This window comes from Coffea arabica, chromosome 6c (genome assembly GCF_036785885.1).
Source record: "Coffea arabica cultivar ET-39 chromosome 6c, Coffea Arabica ET-39 HiFi, whole genome shotgun sequence".
Classification (NCBI taxonomy): Eukaryota; Viridiplantae; Streptophyta; class Magnoliopsida; order Gentianales; family Rubiaceae; genus Coffea; species Coffea arabica.
In genome coordinates, this window is record NC_092320.1 from 38,261,653 (window position 1) to 38,272,211 (window position 10,559).

Here is a 10,559-nt window from a genome sequence, read left to right on the forward strand (position 1 = left end):
GGGATTCAAGTAACTCTTCGTGCTTGCTTACAAATGCTTGTTTGACTTTTGAGGGATATCATGACTTGATTAGTATGAGTTGGAATGAGTTGGGATGTCGAGGACGACATTGTTTTAAGGGGGAGAGATTGTGATGCCCTGACAAAAAAAAAAATTTTGGCCGAAAGTTTATTTTATTTTTTTATAGAATCCAGCCGTATATTCGGCCAGTTCTTGGCCGGATACTTGGCCGAATGGGCAGAGCAGTTTGAAAAAAATTTGGAAACCCACTGCCTTGAATCCGGCCTGGAATCAGGCCGAAAATCCGGCCAGAATCTTGCCGAATTATGACGTGGCACCTTCGGCAGCCAAGTTTGACCGGCTATTTTCTTTCATTCTTATCTTGTTTCTTGGACAAACTTTGTCTTCATTTTGCTTCTTCTTGGCCAGCTACTTTGAGAGAGAAAACAAGAGAGGAAACTTCATTTTCTATTTCAATTTCTTGCTCAAAATTTGAGATTTCACCGTTAGTTTTCCAATCTATACCATACAAGTGCTCACTAAGGAGGTATAAAACTATTGGTGGAGTTGTTTTGGAGGAGGAAGCACTAAGCTACCAATTTTTCTGAGGTTTGAAGGTATCTTGCTAAGAACTTCTTATCTACTTCAATTGATTGTTAATTGGTGGATTAGAGATGTTGAATGTGTTGTTTTATGGAAGATTTCATGGATTAAAGAAGAGTTTGATATATTTCCGAATTTTTGGTTATTTTTCTGCCTTTATTTGATGCTTAAGCAAATGCCATGGATTGATGGCCGCATGGTGTGTGAAATGAAACTTGTATATGTTAGATGTGATTTTCTATGAAAAATTTCTGCTTGTGGGGTTAATTTCATATTTAGGGTTTCTAATTTGGCTTTGTTTGTGGTTGGTTTTGGAGCTCTCATTTGGTGAGATTTGAATGGTATTGTGGCCTTATTAAGAGTGTTTAATAGCCTATGCTGTATATGTGTAATTGTGGTTGATGGTTATGGATTTGGTGATTGTTTGTAGGATGGAAAATAAAGAAATTAAGGGGAAATGCTGTCCCATCTTTGAGAACATCTTATTGCTTTGAGAGCATCTTTGGAATTGATCAAGGAAACTGTCTATGATGGATGAGAATCATGAGCTGTGGTAGGTGAGTGATTCCAAATCTATTTCAAAGTTACTCTTGAACTATTTCTTGCATTGTTACTCGATTTCATATCAAGAGTGATTGCATGTGGTTCATGATATGTTCTGACTTCGATGAGTTCTTGGGAAGTCTTGTGCTTAAAACCAACATCTCCACCACTGTTTACTGTTTATTTGGAGCACAAATGGCTCCCTATTACTGTTTCACTGTTACTGGATCTATTTGAGCGTTGGATGTTTAGGTACAATGATTTCACTGGCTCACAAGAGCAATAAACATACATTTGATTATTGATTCATAACATCATTGAAATAAACTATTGTAAAACTCATTTGATTACTGATTTTGCTGGTCACTCGCTGAGCTTGTAGCTCACCCCAAAATATGTTTTCCCCTCCACAGGGCTCGAGGCCAAAGGAAGCGCTTGTAATGAGTTATTAGTGTATCTTGATGAAATATCTCCTGTATAGTTTGAATTCGATTCAGTTGTGGTATGAATGTTCGTGGAACTTTTGAAGACGTCATATTTGAGTTTTATGCTGTAATTATTTGAGAACTGAGGATTTTCGTTCTATTTGGGATTGTATTACTTTTGAAATTAGAATGTATGTAAGTATATGTTCTAAGCTTGGGAAATATTATTTCGTTCATTATTGAGGTTGTACAGTATATTATTTGATGTGAGTGATGTGATTTAATTGTGAACTGTAGCGAGTGAGTGAGTCCCGGCGAGATTTGGGCAGGTAGTCCATCAAACCCTTTGGTTCGCCTTGGGGGGAGGTGGGGCTGTCACAGTTGGTATCAGATCTTAGGCTTCAGATCTCTGTAATATATCATTGGTTTAATGTTTAGGATACCGGATTGTGGTTCTGATTTGACATATCAGTGATTTCTTGTAGGAATGAAAAATCAGACAAGTGGGATTAAAGTAACTCTTCGTGCTTGCTTACAAATGCTTGTTTGACTTTTGAGGGATATCATGACTTGATTAGTATGAGTTGGAATGAGTTGGGATGTCGAGGACGACATTGTTTTAAGGGGGAGAGATTGTGATGCCCTGACAAAAAAAAAAATTTTGGCCGAAAGTTTATTTTATTTTTTTATAGAATCTAGCCGTATATCTGGCCAGTTCTTGGCCGGATACTTGGCCGAATGGGCAGAGCAGTTTGAAAAAAATTTGGAAACCCACTGCCTTGAATCCGGCCTGGAATCCGGCCGAAAATCTGGCCAGAATCTTGCCGAATTATGACGTGGCACCTTCGGCAGCCAAGTTTGACTGGCTATTTTCTTCATTCTTATCTTGTTTCTTGGACAAACTTTGTCTTCATTTTGCTTCTTCTTGGCCAGCTACTTTGAGAGAGAAAACAAGAGAGGAAACTTCATTTTCTATTTCAATTTCTTGCTCAAAATTTGAGATTTCACCGTTAGTTTTCCAATCTATACCATACAAGTGCTCACTAAGGAGGTATAAAACTATTGGTGGAGTTGTTTTGGAGGAGGAAGCACTAAGCTACCAATTTTTTTGAGGTTTGAAGGTATCTTGCTAAGAACTTCTTATCTACTTCAATTGATTGTTAATTGGTGGATTAGAGATGTTGAATATGTTGTTTTATGGAAGATTTCATGGATTAAAGAAGACTTTGATATATTTCAGAATTTTTGGTGATTTTTCTGCCTTTATTTGATGCTTAAGCATATGCCATGGATTGATGGCTGTGTGGTGTGTGAAATGAAACTTGTATATGCTAGATGTGATTTCCTAAGAAAAATTTCTGCTTGTGGGGTTAATTTCAGATTTAGGGTTTCTAATTTGGCTTTGTTTGTGGTTGATTTTGGAGCTCTCATTTGGTGAGATATGAATGGTATTGTGGCCTTATTAAGAGTGTTTAATAGCCTATGTTGTATATGTGTAATTGTGGTTGATGGTTATGGATTTGGTGATTGTTTGTAGGATGGAAAATAAAGAAATTAAGGGGAAATGCTGTCCCATCTTTGAGAACATCTTATTGCTTTGAGGGCATCTTTGGAATTGATCAAGGAAACTGTCTACGATGGATGAGGATCATGAGCTGTGGTTGGTAAGTGATTCCAAAACTGTTTCAAAGTTACTCTTGAACTATTTCTTGCATTGTTACTCGATTTAATATCATGAGTGATTGCATGTGGTTCATGGCATGTTTTGGCTTCGATGAGTTCTTGGGAAGTCTTGTGCTGAGAACCAACATCTCCACCACTGTTTACTGTTTATTTGGAGCACAAATGGCTCCCTATTACTATTTCACTGTTACTGGATCTATCTGAGCGTTGGATGTTTAGGTACAATGATTTCACTGGCTCACAAGAGCAATAAACGTACATTTGATTACTAATTCATGACATCATTGAAATAAACTATTGTGAAACTCATTTGATTACTGATTTTGCTAGTCACTCGCTGAACTTTTAGCTCACCCCAAAATATGTTTTCTCCTCCACAGGGCTCGAGGCCAAAGGAAGCGCTTGTAATGAGTTATTAGTGTATTTGGATGAAATATCTCCTGTATAGTTTGAATTCGATTCACTTGTGGTATGAATGTTCGTGGAACTTTTGAAGACGTCATATTTGAGTTTGACGTTGTAATTATTTGAGAACTGAGGACTTTCATTCTATTTGGGATTGTATTACTTTTGAGATTAGAATGTATGTAAGTATACGTTCTAAGCTAGGGAAATATTATTTCGTTTATTATTGAGGTTGTACAGTATATTATTTGATGTGAGTGATGTGATTTAAGTGAGAACTATAGCGAGTGAGTGAGTCCCGGCGAGAGTTGGGCTGGCAGTCTGTCGAACCCATTGGTTCGCCTTGGGGGGAGGTGGGGCTGTCATAGTTGGTGTTAGATCTTAGGTTTTAGATCTCTGTAATGTATCCTAGGTTTAAAGTTTAGGATACCGGATTGTGGGTCTGATTTGTCATATCAGTAATTTCTTGTAGGAATGAAAAATCAGACAAGTGGGTTTAAAGTAACTTTTCGTGCTTGCTTGGAAATGCTTGTTTGACTTTTGAGGGATATCATGACTTGATTAGTATGAGTTGGAATGAGTTGGGATGTCGAGGACGACATTGTTCTAAGGGGGAGAGATTGTGATGCCCTGACAAAAAAAAAATTTTTTTGGTCGGAAGTTTTTAGCAAGCACTTGACCAACTATTTTCCTTCATTCTTATCTTGTTTCTTGGATAAACTTTGTCTTCATTTTCTTCTTCTTGGCCAGCTACTTTGAGAGAGAAAACAAGAGAGGAAACTTCATTTTCTACTTCAATTTCTTGCTCAAAACTTGAGATTTCACCGTTAGTTTTGCAATCTATTCCATACAAGTGCTCACTAAGGAGGTATAAAGCTATTGGTGGAGTTGTTTTGGAGGAGGAAGCACTAAGCTACCAATTTTTTTGAGGTTTGAAGGTATCTTGCTAAGAACTTCTTATCTACTTCAATTGATTGTTAATTGGTGGATTAGAGATGTTAATATGTTGTTTTATGGAAGATTTCACGGATTCAAGAAGAGTTTGATATATTTCAGAATTTTTGGTGATTTTTCTGCCTTTATTTGATGCTTAAGCATATGCCATAGATTGATGGCTGAGTGGTGTGTGAAATGAAACTTGTATATGCTAGATGTGATTTCCTAAGAAAAATTTCTGTTTGTGGGGTTAATTTCATATTTAGGGTTTCTAATTTGGCTTTGTTTGTGGTTGGTTTTGGAGCTCTCATTTGGTGAGATATGAATGGTATTGTTGCCTTATTAAGAGTGTTTAATAGCCTATGCTCTATATGTGTAATTGTGGTTGATGGTTATGGATTTGGTGATTGTTTGTAGGATGGAAAATAAAGAAATTAAGGGGAAATGCTATCCCATCTTTGAGAACATCTTATTGCTTTGAGAGCGTCTTTGGAATTGATCAAGGAAACTGTCTATGATGGATGAGGATCATGAGCTATGGTTGGTGAGTGATTCCAAAACTGTTTCAAATTTACTCTTGAACTATTTCTTGCATTGTTACTCAATTTCATATCATGAGTGATTGCATGTGGTTTATGACATGTTTTGGCTTCGATTAGTTCTTGGGAAGTCTTGTGCTTAGTGAGACGACCCCACCTCCCCCTAGGGCGTACCAGAGGGTTCGGCGGGCCGCCTGCCCAACTCTCGCCGGGACTCAGTCGTTCACTACAATCCTCAAATATATTACAAGAATAAACCTCAAATATTACAATGTAAATCTCCAATATTTACATATAAACAAAACGAAGCGGAAACTAATTCCAAGCGTGGAACGTATGTATACATCCGATCGATTCCAAACATTCAGTACAATCCCTAATAATAACTATTACACAAAAGGAAATCCATCCATTCACATGAATAAGCACAACAAGTCCTGCCTTCGCCTTGAGCCCTGTGAGGGGGGGAAAATATAAAACATTTTTGGGGTGAGCTAAAAGCTCAGCGAGTAACCAGAAAATCATTAATCAAATCGGTTTCACAATAGTTCATTTCAATGATGTCATATAGCAATGATAAATCCGAAAACAACTACATCATTTGCAAAACAGTAAATCTGGATGATCAATAATTCAAGAAACATTTACAATGGAAAGCGATAGTAACATTCATGAAAGGATACATTCATTCTCCTGACATTTCCTCGCTCATTTGGTCATTTATTTCATTTCATTCACCCCGTCCCTGGCTTTTGGCCAGGCTCCACCAACCTACATAGGTAATACTCGAGTATACCAAACGTTCACCCAAGTTCCTAATCGCCTGACCGAGTCCGCTTCTGGCTCAAGACGACCGGTAACAAGGGGCAATGGCCAGTTCAGCCCAAAAGGCTTACATTCATGCGCAAGTAACATTTCAATCGAAAATTTCACATTTATCGAGGTCGAGTGCGATAAAGTACACACTCGCCTCGAAAACTCGTTTTGGAAATCATTATAAGCGCTTAACACGTTATCAACCAAAATACAAATCATAAAGTCAAGAAATATAGCAAACAAGGCACACTCACATGCCAGCACGCATGATATGCAAGAAAACATTTCAAAAGTAACTTTGGAAACAATTCAAAAGTAAATAACGTAAGAAACGGTTCATAAATAACTTTAGAAGTAGTTTGAGGTCACTCACCTCCACGGCTCAGAAATCATCCATCATGTATCATTGCCTTGCTCAAAACCAAGTCTTAGATCACAAACTCAATGCAAACTAGTCCTTTAAAAGTTCGGACAGCACTTCCCCTGAATTTGCTTACTTTTCCAGCCGTCAAGGCTTCATTATTTCCTCAGCCAGTTCCAAAGTCACACAAATAAGTTCATCCAATAGCCATTCAGCAAGCTCCAAGTAGTACTAGTACAAGTCAAGCTAGGGAAAAGTCCGGAAATGAAGGTTAAGCTCAAAACCAGAAAAACAGTTTTGACGTCATTTTGCGGTAATGGTACCAAATGCGCTACGATTGTCGGATGAAGGTGCAAGACCCACCGTTTCGAAGCTAAGAAACAGGGCTACAACAATGTAGAAGGCCACTCAATCCAAATCCTAGCACAACTAGGTCAAATATGCCAAATACTACACCAGAACCACCAAAAACAGGTTTACAAATCACACAATGCTGTAATGAACACAACTCAGTCTATACAGGTCCAAATGCCGAAATTCCAAAGGAATATGTTAGCTAAGACATCCAGCTACATTTCCTCAGAAGACACCAACAACAAAATCCAAACCAATTCCAGTCAAAACAAACGATTACAAGCGCAGTTTTCACATTCTGAGCAACCCAGATCAGCAACAGTAAAATCGACATAACTCACTCTACACATATCCAAATGACCTGAAATTTTGCAGGCACTTCAAACTCACCAATACCTACAACTTTCATGTTTTGAGGAAAGGCCAATTCGGCCTCTAACATAGTGCAATAAATTCGGGCAGAATGAAGAACTACAAAACCTAATTTTCTGAAATTTCTTCCAAAACAGAAATTGATTGCACTTAATCACTTTTTCCACCTCCTAGAGTCATTAAACATCATTTCCAATCATCATACATGACCACAACACCATGATCACATTAAACCAGAAAATTTCTCAAAAAAATAAAAAACTTCACCAATTCAACCAAAATCAAGTTTTAATCCATAAACTTGCATCTCCTACTATCACCAAGCATGAATTTAACATCATTAGAGGGAGGAGAGGGGTCCTTCTCAACTCACCTTAGTAACCAAAGAGATGGAGCAACCTTGCACTTAAATCTTCCAAATCACTTCACCAAGAACCTTAATCCAACCAAGAGAAGAGTTTTTATAGAGTAAAACTAAAATTAAACGGTTAAAAGTGAAGATTAAGCAAGCTTGGAGCAAAGAAATTGGAGAGCTTCTCTTCCCTTATTGCTTGAAGGTGGCCGGCCATATGAAGCTTAGCAAAGAAGATATTTTGGTCAATTTTTGAAGTTATTATGGTAAATGGTAAAAGGTTGAATAGTAAGTCAAAGTCCAAGACTTAATCTTATGGTGACACTTGTCACCCTTAGGTTTAAAACTTATCTTTTGTCTCTCCAATTACAAATATCTTAACACCTTGTAAAATAATATCACTTAATACAAAATTCAAACAAGTTGTAAAAAAAATATAATGCATTTACCGCACTTGCGGGTCCCACGTCCAAAATACGCTTTTAATTTCTCAAAAACTAATCGATACTAGAAAAATCATTTTAAAACTATTTTTGCTCATAAACTTTATCTGGAAAATTTTTCTAATCAAGAAAATGTAGAAAAGGCGGGCAATTAAAAAAATAAACCCTAGAAAATTAGAAAATTTCCGGGTTCTCAAACTCAGTTTTTTTTTTCGGGGCGTCACACTTAGAACCAACGTCTCCACCACTGTTTACTGTTTATTTGGAGCACAAATGGCTCCCTATTACTGTTTCACTATTACTAGATCTATTTGAACGTTGGATGTTTAGGTACAATGATTTCACTGGCTCACAAGAGCAATAAACGTACATTTGATTACTAATTCATGATATCATTGAAATAAACTATTGTGAAACTCATTTGATTATTGATTTTGCTGGTCACTCGCTGAACTTTTAGCTCACCCCAAAATATGTTTTTCCCTCCACAGGGCTCGAGGCCAAAGGAAGCGCTTGTAATGAGTTATTAGTGTATCTGGATGAAATATCTCCTATATAGTTTGAATTCGATTCACTTGTTGTATGAACATTCGTGGAACTTTTGAAGACGTCATATTTGAGTTTTACGTTGTAATTATTTGAGAACTGAGGACTTTCGTTCTATTTGGGATTGTATTACTTTTGAGATTCGAATGTATGTAAGTGCGGTCTAAGCTGGGGAAATGTTATTTCGTTTATTGCTGAGGTTGTATCCTATGTTATTTGATGTGAGTGATGTGATTTAATTGAGAACTGTAGTGAGTGAGTGAGTCCCGGCGAGAGTTGGACAGGCAATCCGTCGAACCCTTTGGTTCGCTTGGGGGAAGATGGGGCTGTCACAAGGTTGTAGTCACAAATAAGTTTAGGATATCATGTTTCAAGCATTTCAAGTATTTCAAGTCCAAACTGTTGAAAATCGGGTGGTTATGAAAACCTGATTGAACAAGAAGACTGAAGGAAAACTGCAGAAATTAGAAATTTTCTCACCAAATCCGGCCAAATATTGGCCGGATTGACTGGGAAGACTTAAAATTTTTTTATGCTCACTGGTTCAAATCTGGTCGGAAATCCGGCCACTTTTTGGCCTAATTTTGGCCAAATTTTTGTTATAATTAAATGGTCGTACATGCTTGAACAGAATATCAAAGTTTAATCGAGTTAGGTCAAGTGCGATAAAATACACACTTGTCTATGAGATGATAAATCAAGTACCTAGCAACTTCTAGCAACGATGAGCGTACAATACGTAGTTGGAGCACTCACCAATCAATTGCAATCCTTCACTTTAGCCCTGGTTGGTCCTCTTGAACTCTCTCGAGTCCTGTGGTCACATACTATATTAATAGACTAACAATACAAAACTAAAATACATGAAAAAATTAAGGTTTCCAAAACTTAATTTCCTTTCATTTAAACCTCAGCTCCACTCATAAACTAACCTCAAAATAGTTTACCAACTCCAATCTTAAAGTTGGAAATGAAAGTAAAATAGTTCTAGGAAAACAGAATTTCTCCAGTTTTGCGCGATACTATTTGAAAAATCATATCTCAAGCTTCTTAAGTCCAAAATTTATAATATTTATACCTTTGGAAAATAGACTCAAAGGGTTATGATTTCCCAGAAGACACCTTTGTAAGATTCTGTCCACAAGTCAGCCAAATTCCAACCTCAAGTGGCTGCTTTATCCAGTAGAAAAACAGAACAGGAATAGAAATTCAGTCAAATTTGAAAAATCACAGATATTCATAGAAATTGAGAAAAATTCTAAAATTTTCACGGTATAAATTAATCTGAATCTAGTTCCAAATGCAACAAACAGAACTCAATTCTGACTTTTCTACACCAAGATATAACAGATTTTGCACGACTGCTCAAGGTTTCCTCGAGAAAATTTTCAGCAGCACCTCCTTTGTGTTTACCAATTTTTCCAGTGTATTTAAGGCTTCATTCTCATCACAAAACAGCCTCAAACCAAGCATATACATACCAGGCCAACAACTCACTAAGTCAAGCATATCTATAGCATATAACCCTCACCTACTTAAGCTAGAAAATTAAACCCTAAGCTGAAATTCATAATCACAAGCTGGAATGTTCTACAAGTAAGCCAAAATGACTTATTAAAGCTAGAAAATTCACATGGCAAAGCTACCAAATCATAGCCAAACTCAAACCATCATACCAAGGCTGAAATTTTTCACCAAAAGCTGAAATTTGCCAACCACCACTTAAACCATGAAATTTTCCAAGTAAACTACCAAAATCAATCTCTAAATCTACTCATATGCAAGTAATAAAAGAAAGAGGGCTTCTTGATGTAGTTACCTTGAACCGTTAGAAGAAATGGAAACCAAGAGCTTCTCTCCCAAGAATCTCTCCACTAAAGCCTTTGATCTTCTTGAATATCACTTTTTATGGTTTGGATTGCAAACTTACGGTGAAATCTTGAAGATTCAAGCAAGGATTGAAGTTGGAATTTGAGTTTTCTTTCTCTCTTCTCTCTCAAGGAGGTTTGGCCATGGCTAGGAGAAAATGGAAGAATTTTGGTCTAAATTTGGTTTAGTAAAAGTTAAGAAAAGTCCAAGTCAAAGTCAAGGTCTAATGCTTCAAGGACAAATGGCATCCAAAGGTTAATCCTCATCCTATTGTTTTCCAATCATTAAATTGTCTTGCCAACTTCTAATTAT